This window comes from Rattus norvegicus, chromosome 9, assembly GCF_036323735.1.
Source record: "Rattus norvegicus strain BN/NHsdMcwi chromosome 9, GRCr8, whole genome shotgun sequence".
NCBI classification, from domain to species: Eukaryota; Metazoa; Chordata; class Mammalia; order Rodentia; family Muridae; genus Rattus; species Rattus norvegicus.
Genome location: NC_086027.1, coordinates 83,823,930 through 83,843,124, shown reverse-complemented (window position 1 = coordinate 83,843,124; position 19,195 = coordinate 83,823,930). Strand labels below are relative to the sequence as shown.

Sequence of the window (19,195 nt, the reverse complement as noted above, 5' to 3'; positions counted from 1 at the left end):
CCAAAATGGTCACAAACTAACCCTCTGAAACTGTGAGCCACAAATTAAATGTTTTCTTTTCGTGGCTTGATGCAAAGTTCTCACCTTTGCTGTCATAGCCAGTCTGGATTATCTGGGTCCTTCTGTGTGTAGATGCCTGAATGTCTCCCATATTACAAAACTTGATTCCAGCAAAGGTAGCATGGCCCTCTTGCTCTCTGACTACAGAAGATCTGACCCGTTCGTAGCTTGATCTCAGAAGAACTTGCATTCAAGGAGGGGGGAAGAGGGGGAGGAGGAGGGGGAGGAGGAGGTGAGTGAGGGGGAGGAGAGGGAGGAGGAGCCAGACAGTTTGAATCTTGCCAACTTGCATCTCTGCAGATACCCTCACACACCCTCACACACCTTCACACACCTTCACACACCCTCACACACATACCTTCACACCCCCTCACACCCCCTCACACCCCCTCACACACACATACCCTCACACACACATACCCTCACACACCCTCACACACCCTCACATCATCTTATGACTGGCAGGATCCTCTGCAGCTGGGGTGTGTGTGCTCACGTGGGGCAGACGAGAAGTTCTGTAGGTCAGAGGCTTCATACTCTTTTTTTTTTTTTTTTTGGTTCTTTTTTTTCCCCGGAGCTGGGGACCGAACCCAGGGCCTTGCGCTTCCTAGGTAAGCGCTCTACCACTGAGCTAAATCCCCAGCCCCAAAATGTGTATCCCAGGCTGGCCTCGAACTCCAGATCCTCCTGCCTCTGCCTCCTTCAGCAAATCCTACCGGCCTGTGCCACCAGAACCGGCCTCATACTCTTTTCCAAATCATTCTAGACCCAATTCAGAGGTCTCCTCAGACCTTAGACCTATATTGAATCAATGGAATTCTTGTCACGTATCATAAGGAGTCTTAGAGGTCAAGCAGCCCAGGGTTCTAAAGTTTCAACTCTACATAGGACCAAGTTCTTTCTATCCTTCATTCATTCTTCCTTTCTTCTTCCTTTCTTCCTTCTTTAATCTGTTTTGTTTATTTTTATGTTTTTGGGGAAGTGCGGCTCAGATAGAGGTCAGAGTTAGTTTTGAAGAGTTGGTTCTTTTCCACCTTGTTTTTTTTTTAATTTTTTTTCTTTTTTCTTTTTTCTTTTTTTTTTTTTTTCAGAGCTGGGGACTGAACCCAGGGCCTTGCGAGTGCTAGGCAAGCGCTCTACCGCTGAGCTAAATCCCCAACCCTCCACCTTGTTTTTTAAGGCAGAATCTCGTTTCTTCTCTTACTGTGCGGCATAGGAAAGCTTTGAATCAACTCTCCTATCTCTGCCTCCCATCTCCATAGTAACACATTTAAATAAATAAATAAGTAAATAAACAGTCTCCACTTCTTTTCTTCTTTAATAAATTATTCTGGATGAAACATCAGACGGAGTATCCAGGCAAGGCTGCCTTCAAATTCTCTGTAATACAGGATAATTTTGAACTTCCTGCCCCACTGCTTCCAGAATGCTGGGACTGGAGGCATGTGCCACATGCCCAGTGCATTTGGCCTTGGGACTGAAGCCCAGGGTTCGACATGCTAAGCAAGCATTCTGCTGCTGAGGCCTATCCCTGCCCCTGGAAACCAATCCCAGCACAGAGTTATGCTAGTCCTTGGGGCTTTTTCTATACAGAATAATATTCCATTTAAAAGAGTGTAATGTACACAGCTGGTCCTCCCGTGACAAACATTGCTGTCCAGTATTTACTCTGATGAACAAGGATGTGATTTGCACATAAGACATTCCACATGAGTGCATGAGGCTGAAGATCAAATTCTGGAAGTAAAATTCCTGGTTTATATTATGTGCAATGTTTCCTATAGAGTTGTATCAATTCGCAGTCCCATTCCCCAAATGTGCTTGACTCTTCTTTGTACCTTAACCGGAGTACAGAAACGGTGGTGGGTGTTTCCAGAGTTTCTGCATCAGGACACAAAGATGAAGGTCTGGTAGATGACTCAGTGGTTATGCATACAACATCGTTGCAGAGGAACCATGGCAGGCAGCTGCCAACTGCCTGTAACTCCAGCGCCAAGGGATTTAGTCCTCTTCTGGCCTTTAATGTCACTACACTCAAATGCACAAATCTCCACACAGACAGACAATGCATGAGAGTGCGTGCAAACACACACACACACACACACACACACACACACAAATAAAAATGTACATAAAACCTAAAATAATAAACAAAATAAACAAAAGGTGTGTGTGTGTGCGTGCGTGCGAGCATGTGCGTGTATACATGTGTGCAGGGTCTCACTATGTAGTCTTGATATCCTGGAACTCACTATGTAGACATGGCCTTGAACTCACAGAGAAGCTCCTGCCGCTGCCTCCCAAGTGCTGGTATTAAAGGCGTGCACCACCATGTCCAGCAAACAAACCAGTAGTCTGTTAACCCAATCATGTGAACTGGTTCCAACACGAGCCTCCAACCCTGAATCCCAGTAGATCCCCACAACCCTTACCGTTGTCTGAGACTGCTAGGTTATCCATGAGGAGCCTCAGCTTCGGAATTTACATAATATCTGCAGCTTGGTTGTCCTTCCACAAACCGTCCTCTCTTTTCTTTTCTCGTGTCTTTTCTCCCCATCTCCCCCTGGCAATCTGCTGGTCCTCCCTAAGATCTGAAGTGCCCTCTCCCCCATTTAACAGTATCGTGGCACTCCCAAAGAGAATTCTCAATTCATAGTACCAGCTGCTAGGAACACAGTCACCCACTGGGATGGTTAACCTTAATTGCCAGCTTGATGGGCTATGGAATTAACTAAGAGACACACCTCTGGACCAGCCTGTGAAGGTGTTTCCAAAACTAATTAGCTGAGTGGGGAACGACCCTCCCTCATAGTGGATGGCACTTTCCAAGGAATGGCCCTTGGATAAAATGAGCTCAAACAAAAAAGCAGCATCACCTGCAGACCTTTGCCTCTCGAGAGCATGTACTGCCGCCACTGCCACCGCTGCCCACTGCCACCACCGCTACTCCACTGAAGTCATACCCAGCTTCTAATCTGACCTTCTAATGAAGCACAGCAGCTCTCTGGAATCTTCCAGGCCTCTGCACATCAGGACTGCTGTCTTCTGACTCAGTGACTAGGCGGGCACCCGTTCCCAGGCTACCCTTGACCTGCTCAGCCTGGATCATGAAAGCCACTGTAAGGACATCCAGCTTTATAATTCGTATGCGTTCTGACTGTTCTGTTCCTCCAGAGAACTCTGCCTCATCCACCCACACGCCTGTCTCCCACAGTGTGCTTGAGGATAGACGCCTCTTCTTCCTCTTCAGGCCAGTGTCTCTGCACATTGTGCCTGGCACATCACCTTCACAGGAAGTCTGCTGCAGAGTGTGGGAGAGTGCAGTTGTGTGGTGCCTGCTGGTAGTTCCCTCTTCCTTCCAAGTGGGCCAGAAATATGACACTTTCAGATGTTGGTTGCTGTCGGCATCTATGGTATTTCTTCTCCCAAAATCTTCTCTGGTAAAAGCAATATCGTCAACGCCTATCATGGTGTCTGGGGGTGCTCCTTAGGGGGGCAGGTATCTGAACGAAAGGCCCTCTACAGCACAGGTGGGAACTATTCCCATGTGCCACCCCAAGCTTCAGATTCTCGAGCGACAATTTTATGTATTTTGTTTACTTGTATATGGGGGGCCGGGCACAGATCTGAGCAGATCCATTATCCATGAAGGACTATCTAGATTAGGTCATTGAGGAAGGAAGTCCTACCCTAAATGTGAGTTGTACTAGCCACAGGCTATCGTCCTGGGCAAAATAAAAAGAGACAGCGAGAGAGTGGGCACCAGCAGCCATTGCTCTCTGCTTCCTGACTGCGGATGTAATGTCTTAGCGGCCTCACACTCCTGCCGCCATGACCACACCGACCTCATGGACTGTACCCTCAAACTGTGAGCCAAAATTAGCCCTTTCTCCCTTTTTTAATATTGATTCTTTTTATGTAAAAAAGACTAAGTCAAAACTTTAAAGCAAACATACCCTAACAATGTGGCACTATTTCCATAATCAATGCCCATAAGAGGGCATCAGTAGAAAAATCTAAGCAGAGACAGCAGATTAGAGCATCATGTAATGTTGATTTTAGGAAGAAGCTTCACAGGTAAAAGAAAGAGCATATGACATAAATCAAGCATGCAATTCAAATTTACAAATTATAAAAGTTCTCCACTTTTATAGCTGGTTTCTTTTGAATGGTTAAATTTTAGCCTCTTTTTTTTTTTCAATTAAATGCCTATTAACAAGCCAATTGGATAAATATGTAAGTAGACTGAAGACATTATTCAGATGAGTAAGTTCTATTCATTTTCACCACAGCTGTGATCAGGTTGCAAAGGACGCGCTTTTCTCTTTGCTTTTCCTAAGCCACTGCTTCCTGCTTGTTCGGGAATCTGGTTCTCCTTTTTAGAATCTTTTGGGGACGGCCTGAAGAAGTCCCCGATGCCTTTTTGTCCCTTGGGAGCTGGGCGCACACAGACTGGGTTACCTCCAACATACTTATTTTCAGCTTTTCTCCATGAACTTGAAGAATTGTGACAAAGGTGGAGGAGCCCAGCACCTTCCTGGGGCTTAAAGCCACCGCTTTTCTGTAGGCTCCTGGGCCGAGGTTTGCTTTGGTCCACACCATGTTCACGCAGGAAGAGACAACTTTCACCGACTCCCCAACTGCAGATGTCTCACCTGGACAAGAACCTAAAAATGATCAAGCCCTTTCTCCCTTACGTTGCATTTGTCAAGTATTTTTCACAGCCTTAGAAAAGTAAATCATGGGAAGGCATGGCGGTACACCAACAGTTCCAGCACTCAGGAGGCTGAGGCAGAGGAATCATGGTGAGTTTGAGGCCAGGCAAGCCAGTGCCACAAGGCAAGATGTTTGCAACAAGCAAACAAATACACTCCCCCACCCAAAGTCTATACTGAATAAGCCAGTGAAAAAAGAGGAGCGGGAACAGAGAACAGATAGGACAAACAGAAACACAGCAGAGTAATGATAAAACTAACCATATCATAAAATCACATTAAATGTAATGAACTTATCAAATGATGGAAAATTTCAGACTCCAAGACTCAACTATATATTATCTTAAAGAAGCACATTTTATTTATTTTTTATATTTTTGAATTATAAAAAACAATTTTATTGATTTTCTTATCTATATTTTTTAAAGTTATGAGTTCTCCTAAGAGTAGTGGGTCTTGGGCTGGAGAGATGGCTCAGTGGTTAAGAGCACCCGACTACTCTTCCAGAGGTCCTGAGTTCAATTCCCAGCAACCACATGGTGGCTTAGGACCATCTGTAAAGAGATCTGATGTCCTCTTCTGGTGTGTCTGAAGACAGCTACAGTGTACTTATATATAATAAATGAATAAAAAAAAAGAGTAGTGGGTCTCATTTTTTAATCAAATGCTTGTCTTTCTAACAGCCCCTATATGGTTATATTAGTAAAATGCATGTAATATATTTGCTTACTACAAATGCCAACTATTTCAAACTTTTCAGAACATAAATTCTCATATAAAACTTATAAATACTCGTGACAGTATATTCTACTTCACTAGTTACTAATGACAGAGACTTGGGATTTCTTCATCTGAATTTTCAAAAGTTTTTTTTTCAATACATCCTGACCAAAGTTTCTCCTCCTTCCACTCCTCCTACTCTCCTCCCCCTCCCCTCCCATTCAGACCCACTCCTCTATTTCCCTTCAGAAAAGGGCAGGGGTATGCACCAAGCACAGCATAATAAGATTCAATAAGACCAGGCGCAAACCCTCGGATCAAGGCTGCTGGGACAGGCAACCCAGTGGGAGGAGAAGGGTCCCAAGAGCAGACCAGGAGTCAGAGACACCTCCACTCCCACTATTAGGGTTCCCACAAGAACTCCAAGCTAACAATCCACATGCAGAGGACCTAGGTTAGACCCATGCAGGCTCTGTGAGCGTCACTTCAGCCTGTGAGCCCCTATGAACCCTGCGTAGTTGATGTCTGTGGGCTGGAAACACATTCTACATATAAAGAGACAAGGCTGGTAAGATGACTCAGTGCTGAAAGACACCTGCCACAAGGCTTGACTACCCCAGGGCCCACACGGTGAAAGGAGAGAACAGAGTCCCCCAATCCCCAGAGTTGTCCTCTGGCATAAACACATGCAACTTAAGGTTAAAAAAGAAAAGACCAAGGGAACCAGTTAAAGCTAAAAGGATACCATGTCAACACAAAAAGGAAACCATGTGGCTATACTAACATCAGATAAAATAGACTTGGGGACGGGGATGAAAACAAAGAAGATTGTTTTAGAGTGATATAAAGAAGCCAGCTCATCAAGTGACATAACGGCCCAACTGTTTATGTAACTAATGGTGGTTTTAAATGCTTGATCCCTGGGCTGGAGAGATGGCTCAGCGGTTAAGAGCAATGACTGCTCTTCCAGAGGTCCTGAGTTTAATTCCTAGCAAACACAATCATCTGTAACGGGATCCAACACCCTTTTCTGGTGTGTCTGAAGACAGCGACAGTGTATACACATACATGAAATAAATAAATAAATCTTTAAAAAAAAATAAATGCGTGATCCCAAAAGATAGAACCACAAGGAAAAATAGACACAGGTACAGCTCTCTCTCTTCAGCTAGTTCAGTATCTTTCAATAGCTGATTGAACAAGCAGGCAGAAACTCACAGAACTCTAGGAGAACACTACCAACTAGCTCGACCAAAGCAGATCATATTTCAAGCATAAAGCAATTTAAATTATTATTAAAATTATTCAAGCCATACAATGCATAGTCTCTAATCACACTGGAATCACATTAGACACCATTTACAAAGAGCTCTCTAGAAAACTTCCAAATATTTGGAAATTAATTAGCAATAGTGTATTTATAAATAGCTTGTGAGTAAAATAAAAGCTTGAAAGGGAAATTATAAAGTATTTTGAGTTGGATAAAAATGGAAACATGCAGGGTTGGGGGATTTAGCTCAGTGGTAGAGCGCTTGCCTAGCAAGGGCAAGGCCCTGGGTTCGGTCCCCAGCTCCAAAAAAAAAAAAAAAAAAAAAAAAGGAAACATGCAGTAGGTATTTGGCACACAGGGTAATCACAACACTCAAGAGGCTTATGAAGTGTGAGGATTGTGAGTTCGAGGCGAGTGTTGTTGTTGTTGCTTACTTGTTTGTTTGTTTGTTTTTGAGACAGGTTTTCATGTAACCCAGGCTATCCTTTAACTCACTATGGTTAGCCGAGGATAACCCTGAGCTTCTTATTCTCTTGCCTCTACTCCCTGAGTGCTGGTACAGATGTGTATCACGCTGTATAACTGTATTTATATTGCGCTGCCAACTGATAGCAGAGCTTCCAGAATGCAAGGCCAGCGGCCCACCAAGCCAGCCGCACCTCAGCTCTAGCACCTATATTAGAGCTGCTAAAAGGTTTCAAATCAATGCCAGCTTCCATCACAAGATGAGAAGCCACACGACATGGTGTAAAACTGGAAATAAAAAGGAACAGAAATGGAGAGCAGAAGGGGAAAAATCAATAAACTAAAAATAGGAAAGTGCAAGTCATAATAGCGGCCTGGGCTTTAATCCCAGCACTCAGGATACAGAGGCAGGCAGAGCTCTGTGAGTTCAAGACCAGCCTGATCTACAGAGTGAGTTCCAGGACAGTCAGAGCTACTTAGTGAGACCCTGTCTTGAAAAAAAACTACTACTACTACTACTACTGCTAATAATAATAATAATAATAATAATAATAATAATAATAATAAATCAAAAAGGTAAAATCTCAATACAGATATAAATTATTTAAAATGGGTCCAATCATTTCTAAACTCAACAGGAAAAAATTTTAATTAACAGCTAAAAATCAAATTGAAAGTTTTTTCTTTTGAGAAATATCAACAAACTGACAAACTTCTCAGGAAATACTCTGGCATGCTTTCTGTGGCTGCGATAAGGCACCACGACCAAGAAACTTGGGGAGCAAAGGATTTACTTGGTTTACAAGTCGTGATTAGTGTCTCATGAAAGGAAGTCAAGGCAGGAACCTAGCAGCAGGAGCTGAAGCAGAGGCCGTGGAGGGGCTGCTTCCTGGGTTCCGGGGTTCCCGGCTTGCCCCCCACCCCCCCGTGGCTTCCTCAGTCTGCTGCTTGCTTACATCTCCCAGGCCCGCCTGCCCAGGAGTGGCACTACCCCCAGCAGGCTGGGCCTTTCCACATCAACCATTAGTCAAGAAATGCCAGGCCACTGGTTTGAAGTTTTTTCCTCAATTTAAGTTTCCTCTTTCCAGATGACCCTGGCCTGTGTCAGGATGACAAAAAAATCTAACCAGCACACCACACTAGTCAGGAGAAATGGATGGGAGCCTCGGATTACTGATATTAGAAATAAAAGATGCATTCGCCCCAACAGATTCTAAAACTGCCAAGAGTCTCTCAGCAACAGAAACCAGAGCTCAACCATTGTTCAAGAAACTGAATGCATAGCTAAAACATTCCCACCGAGGAGACCCTAAGCTTTGACGGCCTTTGACCACATTTAAATGAAGAAGTAGTGGGCTGGAGAGATGGCTCAGCGGTTAAGAGCACCGACTGCTCTTCCAGAGGTCCTGAGTTCAAATCCCAGCAACCACATGGTGGCTCTCAACCATCTGTAATGGGATCCAATGCTCTCTTCTGGTGTGTCTGAAGAGAGCTACAGTGTACTCATATACATAAAATAAATGAGTCTTTTAAAAAAAGAAGAAATAGGACCAATTCCTTCAATTCCAAACAATTTATTATTAGCAAGACACAGGTCATGCTAAATATTCATGGTCCAATTCAGGTTTTTCTCTTTCTAAAATCTATTTGTTTTTACTTTATGTGCATGAATGTTTCCCATATGTGTACCATGCCTGTGGAGGTCAGAGAGGGTGTCAGATCCCAGGAGCTGGAATTACAATGTTTTAAACAGCACTACATTAGGGTTCTGTGCAGGAGCAACACACTGACCTTAACCGACAGAAATAATAGACTAGACCTCTGAAACTGTAAGTGAGCCCCAATTAAATGCTCTCTAGACAAGAGTTTCCATGGTCATAATGTCTCTTCACAGCAGCAGAACACTATAAATGAGTACAAAGTTTCTGGGGTAACAACATTCTCAAATGTGACAGCTGCAAAATTGAATGTTCTAAATTGAATTGTATATGTTATATGTAAGTTTTACAGTATGGGAATTATGTCAATAAAGTTATTAAACATCAGTAAATACCAAACTTCTTACCATTAAAACAAAAACAAACAAACAAACAAACAAACAAAAAACCAGCTAGGCTTGGTTGTACACACCTTTAATCCCAGCACTGGGGAACAGAGGAAGGCAAATCTCTGAGTTCAAGGCCAGCCTGGTTTACAGAGTGAGTTCCAGGCTAGCCAGTTCTCTGCTACACAGAGAAACCCTGTCTCAACAACAACAAAAAACAAACAAAACAACAAAAACAAAGATCAAAAGATATTGGTCTCAAAGTGGTTCAGCTGGTAAAAGCTTTCTCTGCCAAGCTTGATGGTGATCCCCAGAACCCACATGGTAGAAGGTGAACCAGACTCCTTAACCTAAACACACACACACACACACACACACACACACAGAGAGAGAGAGAGAGAGAGAGAGAGAGAGAGAGAGAGAGAGAGACTAAATATTTACAGAAATAAAAGAAAGAACATTTTAGAAAACTAAACACTTTTGATAGAAAGTTCCAAAATGATAAGGTTTTTGCCTTTTTTCTTACATGTATGTATGTATGTATGTATGTGCCTAAGAGTCAGTTCATTCCTTCCACCATCATCAGGTTTGGCTGCAAACATCTTTCCCCGGGATTCTTACCAGCAGTTGACTGCTCTATCCGCTGTTGTAACTTCCAACACCAAACAAAGTCTCACAAATGGTAAGTAAAATTAAATAGTGACTGAAGGAATGCGTGCAAAAGTCCAGTGTCGAGGAGGAGCAAGGTTCACAGGTTCATCAGAGAAAAGAAAGCTCCCAGTGTGCACTGGGAGGACACTGGGAGTCTGCAACCAATTGTTTCAGTCTCACTACAGAGCAGTGAGGGGCTATAGAAGGGTTTTAGAAGAAGGTGGATCAGATTTACATTTGAAAAGAACGCTGCCAGCTGGAGAAAGCCTGGAAAGATCAGGGCTTAAAAAGTTGGACTCTGTAACAAAGAAAAGTTAGTGACCTTGGAAAACTCAGTGCAGGTGGAGTCTGAGACTGGCTGGAGGGGGCTGGAAAGCAAGTCGCGAACTCCACCAGTCTCAGCAAGGCCTCTCCTTCCGCCCCATGTCTCCAGGGAAACAGGCCCAAAATACACTTGGCTTAAAAAGTAACAAAGACATGTTCCTATGCATATTCACGCACAGCCGGCTCACTGCTCACCGGTCCATTCTGAGTCTGTTCAAGAATTGCTCGCCCTGACAGAGGGAAGATTCATAGCTCTCAGCTCCCACCAGATGCCTCCCATTGCTGGAGGAGAAAGGAGGACAAAAAGAGGCTGCACATGACAGAAAACACAAAGTGTTCCCTTGTAGTTTTACCAGGCCTCTCATTCCAACCGCACAACCTAAAACCCAAGCCAGGACACGTAGACAGTGGGAAATTCTGGAATAAGTGCTTACTACTGGTGTAACTAAATGTCTGAACTCAAAACTGAAAGGTTGGTTACTAGTTGAGTTTTTTCCAGCCACAGGCAAAACCATGGGCAAGCAATGTAACTTCTCTGGGTGTCCATCATGATATGAAGAGACGAAACACATGCCCTGCACTACTGAGAGATGTCAGGGGGAGACAGACGTTTAAATTTTGTTAGGCCAGAACTCACAGAATTTCAATGAGCTCCTTAAAAAAAAATATGCACAGCCGGGCAGTGTGGCGCATGTAACCCCAGAGACGGAAGGATCTCGAGTAGAAGCCAGCCTGGTCTACAAAGCAAGTTCCAGCACAGCCAGGGCGACACAGAGGAACCACCTAGGAGTGGGAGAGGGAGTCACAGGGAGGATATAAGCACAAAAATACAAAAGTAGATACACATCTGAATGTTTACATATAAAAGTAAAAACTTGCACCCAAAGCCCCAGACCTGAGAGTTAACACATACAGGAAACACCACACAATCTTTGTTTAAAACAGGATCTGGCCGGCTGTTTCTCAGGCCTCAACTCTCAGGCCTTTCAAGCAGCTGGGACAACAGACGCACTCCACTGTACTGGGCTAAGCAGCACCTTCTTTAATCTTTTTTGTATTTATCTTTATGTGTATGTGTGTCTGGGTGCGTATAAGGCACATGAGTGCAGACACCCACAGAAGCCAGAAGAGGGCACTGGATTTTAGGCATATATTTTTGCAGCCTACTTTTAATAAGGGTTCAACCCCTCCTCTAGCCCACCACCCAGCAGAGGTGGTGGAAGAGAAAAGTTATTAGGAGATGGGGGAGTGGACCTGTTAGCAATAGTTCTCTGGGGGCGAGCTTGATCTTCCTTCTCAGCAGTGCAGTCCTGTAGCAAACACCAAATACAGCTCAGCAGCTGCAGACCAGTCTTCTCAACAGGCAGACACCACACATGAACTGGCCGCTACAGTCCAGTCTTCTGGGCAGGCAGACACCACACATGAACTGGCAGCTACAGTCCAGTCTTCTCGTCAGGCACGAACACCAACCAGTCTGAGGAGAGGCTGCAGAAGCCGCAAGCTGCTGAAGGGGCCTCACAAGCAATTCTTGGACAAATTTCTCTCAATGGTGTCATTACCACCAGTTGAGCTCAACGACACTATGTAAAGCAAACCAATACATGCATGTCCTTAGTGACGTATCGGAGTAAAGAACTGCAGGATTTTACAGTAAAAGAAAAGACAATACAGGTGGCCCACGATGAAAACAGGTAGCTGTGTGTTGATGGAAACTCTACGATACTCCCCAGATGCAAACCAGATCAGCAGTCCTACAGTTTTGGATAAGAACTCTGGAGTAGCTTCAAGCTCAAGTGCACCCCCACATCCTACTCTAGAGGCCCTGTGCTAATAGCCCTGAGGACAACAAACGGTTTTCCGTGACCACAGCGGGCTCTTATCCTGGCTGGCAGGCATGTGGGACTCAGAAGCGGAGCAAGCCAAACCAGTGCCCAGTGCTCATCTCCCACCGTCTGTGGGGTGGTATTTATACTCTTCATCCTGGGTCCTTTCACGTGTTTGAAATATCACAACATCCTTTCACCTGTGTCTGCTTCAGGAAAACATTCTTTCACATGTCTGCTTTATCAAGAGACCCTTTCACCTGTATGCCCCAGCAAAACATCGTTTGACATAACTAACTTCCCAAATAAACTGGAAGTTTCCACTTCTCTGGATTCCCTGGAGCTGGAAGTCACAGGCAGATGTGAGCTGCCCAGTGTGGATGCTTGGAACAAACTCAGGTCTTTTGGAAGAATAGGAATTGCTCTTGACCTCTGAGTCATCTTTCTAAGTTCCATCTTTAGTGACTCTTTAATAACAACCACAATTTACGTTATTTTCTATGGAGGAAATAGGAAGCTCATTCAGTTTCTCTCTCATGATTGATCAAAACATGTTATTACAGCAGTGCAGCCCTTATCCTCAGGGGATAATCTACAGCCCCGTGGTTCCTGAGGCTGCCCACGGTACCCATCCCTCTGCACACTGTTTCCCTCACTATACACATACCTTTAATAAATTTTAATTTCTAAATCAGTCACAATGAGACACATTTCACTGAGGTACTGGAGTAGCAGCTAAGGGGCCCTGTGAGATACTGTTAAACTGCTGTTAAAATGTTGACAATAGGGCTGGAGAGACGGCTCAGCGGTTAAGAGCACTCACTGCTCTTCCAGAGGTCCTGAGTTCAAATCCCAGCACCCACATGGTGGCTCACAACCATCTGTAACGGGATCTGATGCCCTCTTCTGGGGTGTCTGAAGACAGCTACAGTGTACTCACATATATTAAATAAACATTTTAAAAATGTTGACAATAAGCTTTTATTGTAACCACCCTCTAATTAATGGTTTTTATTCCCTTCCCTGGTGTGTCAGTTGTCTTGGCCAAAGGACTGTCTTCCAAGCAGTGAGGCAAACTGTCTCTATCCAGCAGCAGTTACTCGGAACACTCCGTAGGTACCTTGAGGAAGCTATACAGGAACCACAGCTGTTTGCTGCTGACAGACAGACAACTCCAGGTCTAGAATGCAATTTCCCATTTGTGATTGCTTCAAAACAGCTTGCCCCAGACTTTTTATCATCACAGACCTTGGTGAATTCTAAAAGACCCTACAGCCATTTCCACTCAGGCCAGAAGAGACTATTTGCCCTGGCGGTATAAGAAGTGGACAGTTGCTGGTATAAATGCACTCCTCGGGCTGGAGAGATGGCTCAGTGGTTAAGAGCACCGACTGCTCTTCCTGAGGTCCTGAGTTCAAATCCCAGCAACCACATGGTGGCTTACAACCATCTGTAATGAGATCTGATGCCCTCTTCTGGTGCATCTGAAGGCAGTTACAGTGTACTCATATACAATAAAATAAAATCTTAAAAAAAAATAAATTTAAAAAAAAATGCACTCCTCTGCTTTTATTAGGGGCTGCTGTGACTGATAGGAATGTGGCTCAGAGTCTGAATGAAGGACTCGCATGTTTGGCACAGATAGACTTGATCTGTTCCGTTATGCTTTGAACCTGAAATGTCGCCCAGAGGTTCATGTTTTTTAATGGCATCTTGTCCCAGATGCTAGCACTGTTGTGTAAGGTGGTGGGATCTTCAGGAGTTGGCTCTGGCTGGCAGATATGGGTCACAGATGGGTGGTTCTTTGAGAGTTATAGACCAGCCTGACATCCCTGCTTTCTGGTTGGTAACCACATGAACAAGCCTTCACCACAACCTGTCACAGAAGAGCCACTCTGCCGTGCGTTCCTGGTTGTGACAAAGTCAAACTAAGCCCTGCCCCTCTGTTTCTGCTAGGTATTTAGTCACAGCGAGGAGGACAGTAACTGACAGACCTCCTTCTAGCTATGCAAGCAGGCCCTTAGACTAACTTTGTGAGTCACTGGGTAGACACCTCCCTGCTGACCCCTTCGCCGTGCTGCAACATTAGGCCCAATAAGCAGCTTCTCTCCAGTGGCCTTTCCTTGCCTACTTTTGACCTTCATAATTCATGGAATAAGCTGAGCTCGTAATACCAAGAGAGGGTGACAAACATGGCGGCAGAGCGCTGTCGGTGGGCACAGCAGTTGCAGGAGCACAGCAGCAGTAGTCTTGAGAAGACAGCTAAGGAATTCTAGATAGTGGTCAGGTCAGAAACTACAGGAAACAGAGGAGCTGAGGGCTGAGAAAAGCTTAGGGACAAGAGGTTGCAGGCCCTAGTGCTAGGGAGAAGCCAGGTTTTAAGGGTCAAGGGTCTCAACACCCTAGTCCCAGAGACGCAATCCTTGTACTTGAGCAGTGCGAGGCCTGTTCAAGTGAATCTGGGTTTTTTGTTTGTTTGTTTGTTTGTTTGTTTTTTCCGGAGCTGGGGACCGAACCCAGGGCCTTGCGCTTCCTAGGCAAGCGCTCTAACCACTGAGCTAAACCCCAACCCCGAGAGGCCTGTTCAAGAAGGAAGCCACTACCTTCAATCACTCGCTGTTGCCCATTGCTGCCTCCCAGTGCTGCTCAAGTCAACGGTTCACAGTGGCTGCCAAATGCCGGGCTTAAAAGCCAGAACGCTAAGCCTTCAAGATGTGCCCATAAATTTCTGGACTCTAATTCTGTAACCTAGGCCCCTACCTCAGAGCTTAATGGAGTCCAGCCTCTAGACCTTGAGTGCTTAAAGGCCAGGATTGCCAGCACTGGCTAATGTTTCCTCATTGACTCACAATTTATTCTTGTATTTGCTTTTCTTTTCTCTTCCGCCTCCCATCCTAAGATAAGTTTCATGTATCCCAGGCTGACCTCAAATTCGCTTTGGGGCCTTTAATCCTCCTGCCTCTACCTCCCAAGTACTGGAATTAAAGGCATATACCATCACAGATTTTTAACTATAATTTCTATGTGGGTAGAATAAATGAACCCTAGACCACAGATTGACAAGATACTAACAACTAATAATAAGACTAGTAAGAGTTATTTGAAACTATAGATTTCCCAGCTAGGTAGTGGCACACACTATTGATTCCAGAGGCAGGCAGATCTCTGAGTTAGAGGCCTGGTCCACAGAGCAAGTTCCAGAACAGCTGAGGCTACACTAATAAACCCTGCCTCGAAAAGCCAACCAACCAGGGTTGGGGATTTAGCTCAGTGGTAGAGCACTTGCCTAGCAAGCGCAAGGCCCTGGGTTCGGTCCCCAGCTCCGAAAAAAAAAAAAAAAAAAAAAGAGACAGAAAAGCCAACAAACCAAACAGAAGTCTATGGATTTCCCACTGGTGAATTAGTGGTACGAGCATTATGGGATAATTAACTAAGGTCCAATTGGATTTGAGGCTCCCTCCACAGGAAAAACTTCAGGCTTGGTACCGTAAACCTAGTTAGGCTAGGGAGTCATAGCCCCTAGAAGGGAAACTACTATTGTTGTTTTGTGGGAAAGACATGTCAAAGTACCTTCTAAATGTTTGCTTGTATTTGTTGGTATCCATCTGTCTCAGGTAGATTTTGACATTGCTGTGAAGAAATACTGTGAGTCACGGGGAGGAAAGGGTTTATTTGGCTTCTTCCACATCACTGTGCGTCCCTGAAGAGAGTCAGAACAGGGCAGGAACCTGGAGGCAGGAGCTGAGGCAGAGGCCATGAAGGGGTGTTGCTTAAGCTTGCTCCTCATGGCTTATTCAGCCTTCTCTCTATAGAACCCAGGACCATCAGCCAACCCACAGTGGGCTGGGTCTTCCCTCATCAATCACTCGTTAAGAAAAAGTGTTACAGCTGGATCTTAAGGAGGCATTTCCTCAGTTGAGGCTCCCTCCTCTCTGGTGACTCCAGCTTGTGTCAAGTGGATATAAAACTATCCAGAACACCATAGGTTAGTGCTGCCTCCTGCCTCAGTCACAGACGTTTCTTCCTACAGTGGGCAGTTAATTCCAAGATTCACAACTGCTCAACGCACTGAGAAGAGGTAGTTGCGTGCTACAGACGACATCTATGTTACCACCTCAGAGACTTGGGGCACCCTGTGGAAGAGGAAGCTGGGAGAATGTTATACCCATGGACGGAGGAGAGCTGGGAGGTGCTGTTTTCTGGACATGTCAGGGTTCTGTAACTTCATTAAGTCACAGCAGCCGTGGCCACCTGCACACAATGGGACCCATCAACTTCCCAGCACACACAGAGGAGGAGCACACGAGCCCCCACACTCATGAGGAACTACTTGCAGTTAATGGCTACCGGGGTGGGCTGGGGGTCACTTTTCTTGGGGTGTGGGTATCCGGTGATGAACCAGCCTCCATCTTAGGCTTTAAAGCCATCCTACAATAATGACAAAGTGGGTTCATTCTTTTCCCATTGAACCTGTTTCTCAAGAACAGGCTACACCCCACCTGTAACCTTAACTACAAATGGTTCTATACCGCCCATTCCAGGAAACAGCAACCATGTTTTTGTTTTGAAAGGTTATGACCAGGGTTGGGGATTTAGCTCAGTGGTAGAGCGCTTGCCTAGCAAGCGCAAGGCCCTGAGTTCGGTTCCCAGCTCTGAAAAAAAGAAAAAAGAAAAAAAAAAAAAGAAAAGTTATGACCATTGTCTCAGTTAGAGTTTCTACTGCTGTGAAGAGACACCATGACTGTGACAACTCTTATAAGGAAACATTTAACTAGGGCTGGCTTACAGTTCAGAAGTTTAGTCTATTATCATTGTGGTGGGAAGTATGGTGGTATGCAGGCAGACGGTGCTGGAGAAGGAGCTGAGAGTTTTACATCTGGATTTACAGGAAGAAGAGGGAGGGGAGGGAGAGGGGGAACGGGAGGGTCGGAGGAGGGTGGCAGGCAGGCACTGGGCCAGCTTGAGTATCTGAGACCTCAAAGCCTAACCCACAGTGACACACTTCCTCCAATGAAGCCACACCCACTCCAATGAAGCCACACCCACTCCAACAAAGCCCCACCTACTTAGGGATAGGGTGTGGGTTATAAAAATACATCACATTCATGATTGTTAATTATTTCTATTGCTGTGATAAACAACCAAGACAGGCATCTTGGATCTCATCTTACAGTTTGCAGTCCATCATCAGTGAAAGTCGAGGTAAAAACCGGAAGACAGAAACGGAAGCAGAGGCAGCGGAGGAGTAGGTACTAACTTAAATTTGTTCCTGTGGCTTGCTCAGTCTACTTTCTTACAGCACCTAAAGCCTCGAAGTCCACAAGCTGGACTTTCCCACGTCAATCAACAGTCAAGAAAACGCACCATCCGGTGGGGACATTTTCTCAATCGAGGTTCCTTCTTCCCAACTGATTCTAGCTTGCGTCAAGTTAGCATAAGAACCAGCCAGCACATGTATAAAAAGTTGTCAAAGAGTTAAAACAAAAGTTTCAACGATAAATTATTTCTGGAATTTCCTAAGTTTTGGACCACAGTCTCCCTTGGTAGCCAAAAGAGTAAAGGGGTTGAAATTTATGGAATTGCTAGTTTGAATTATTATTTCAAAACAGTTGTTAATTTGGGGGAAAATTCTTCTCAAGCTTCTTTTCTCTATGATCTATGATGTCAAGGATTTTCATTTTGTTTTGTGCAGTCTTTTTTATTTCCCAATTCTGATGCTGTGCGCCTAGGTACAAAGGACCTCTAGCACATTCACATCAGGTTCATAATTCAGTTCAGTGTGGATGAGAGGCTGTCCCTCCGGGCCACGTCTCCCCTGGAAACACTAGTAATAAAGTCCATGCATACACGCTACATTAATACATCCTACTAAACTCAAATTCAGAGTATTCCCTTCTTCGAAGTGCCCGTAAGCCACTTGGATGTCCCCAGATCCCAAATTCAAGCGGTTGCAATATTAGGCTCTCTACTACGTTTTAATAATTGTATACAAATAAGACCGTTTGAGAATGTGGCTAAGGCTCCTTCCATGGCCACTTAAAGGCCTGGGTGAAGGAGAGTTCAGAAAGCCAGTCACCTGCAACCCTGCACGGGCTCTTCGGGAGCTCTGTGGGCAGGAGGCCCACGGGGGCTGCAGGATTCCAACCCCATGCCCGGGTCTCCGCAGACCCAGCTCCACTGCAGCGGGTGAGCCAGACTTCCGTGGACCAGCGCGACAGTCGCGCCAGCTTAAAAGGCACTGTCGCCGCTGGGCTCGCCTCTCACTTCAGCACTCCGGTCGGAGATCTCGCGAGGTCTCGCGATAGCGAGTGTTCTCTCTCTCTCTCTCTCTCTCTCTCTCTCTCTCTCTCTCTCTCTCTCTCTCTCTCTCTCTCTCTCTCTCTCTCTCTCTCTCTCTCCCCCCCCCCCCCGGCTGGGGTCAACCCGGGTCAGCGCTCCCCCAACTCCCCCACTGTCTGCTGCTTGTGCTGGTTCCTGGGGTCGCAGCTTTTCCATGGACTGTGTGCATTAGCACGAACAAGGTTACTAAAGCCCACTGATTCTTTTTAAAGTACGACTAGCCCTAAAGATTCGAACCAGGAGGCGGTGACCCTCCTGGGTCACCTTTGTGCTTTGGGTGCATAACACTGGTCTCTCTCCGTGTAATCTAGTCCTCACAGTAACTCCTACAGAGATGCATGCTTTTTCCTCCCCTACTCTTTTTTTTTTTTTAAGATTTATTTATTTATATGTAAGTACACTGTAGCTGTCTTCAGACGCACCGGAAGAGGGCATCAGATCTCATTACAGATGGTTGTGAGCCACCATGTGGTTACTGGGAATTGAACTCAGGACCTCTGGAAGAGCAGTCAGTGCAGTCAGTGCCATCTCTCCAGCCCCCCCTCCCCTACTCTTGAATTGGAACTCGGCAAATTAAGGCTTCCAGGAGCGAAGGAACCTGCCAAGCAAGGCCTGTCGATTGCTGACAAAAGTTAAAACTTGGCCCCACCGCAGCTCTAAGACCTCGTTTTTTGTAGTGCAGCAATTATCAACAGGTCTCTCTACCTCTTGGATTTTCTAGGGAATGCCCTTGCCCAGATTTGAGTCCCCACAGCCTCAGTAGCACATGATAATCCGTGTG

The 19,195-nt window shown here is 45.3% G+C and overlaps 1 pseudogene; it reads right to left on the bottom strand.

Moving 5' to 3' along the window:
- Positions 1 to 486: 486 nt before the first annotated feature.
- LOC134480386 (PCNA-associated factor-like) lies at positions 487 to 18,359 on the bottom strand (annotated as a pseudogene).
- Positions 18,360 to 19,195: the final 836 nt, after the last annotated feature.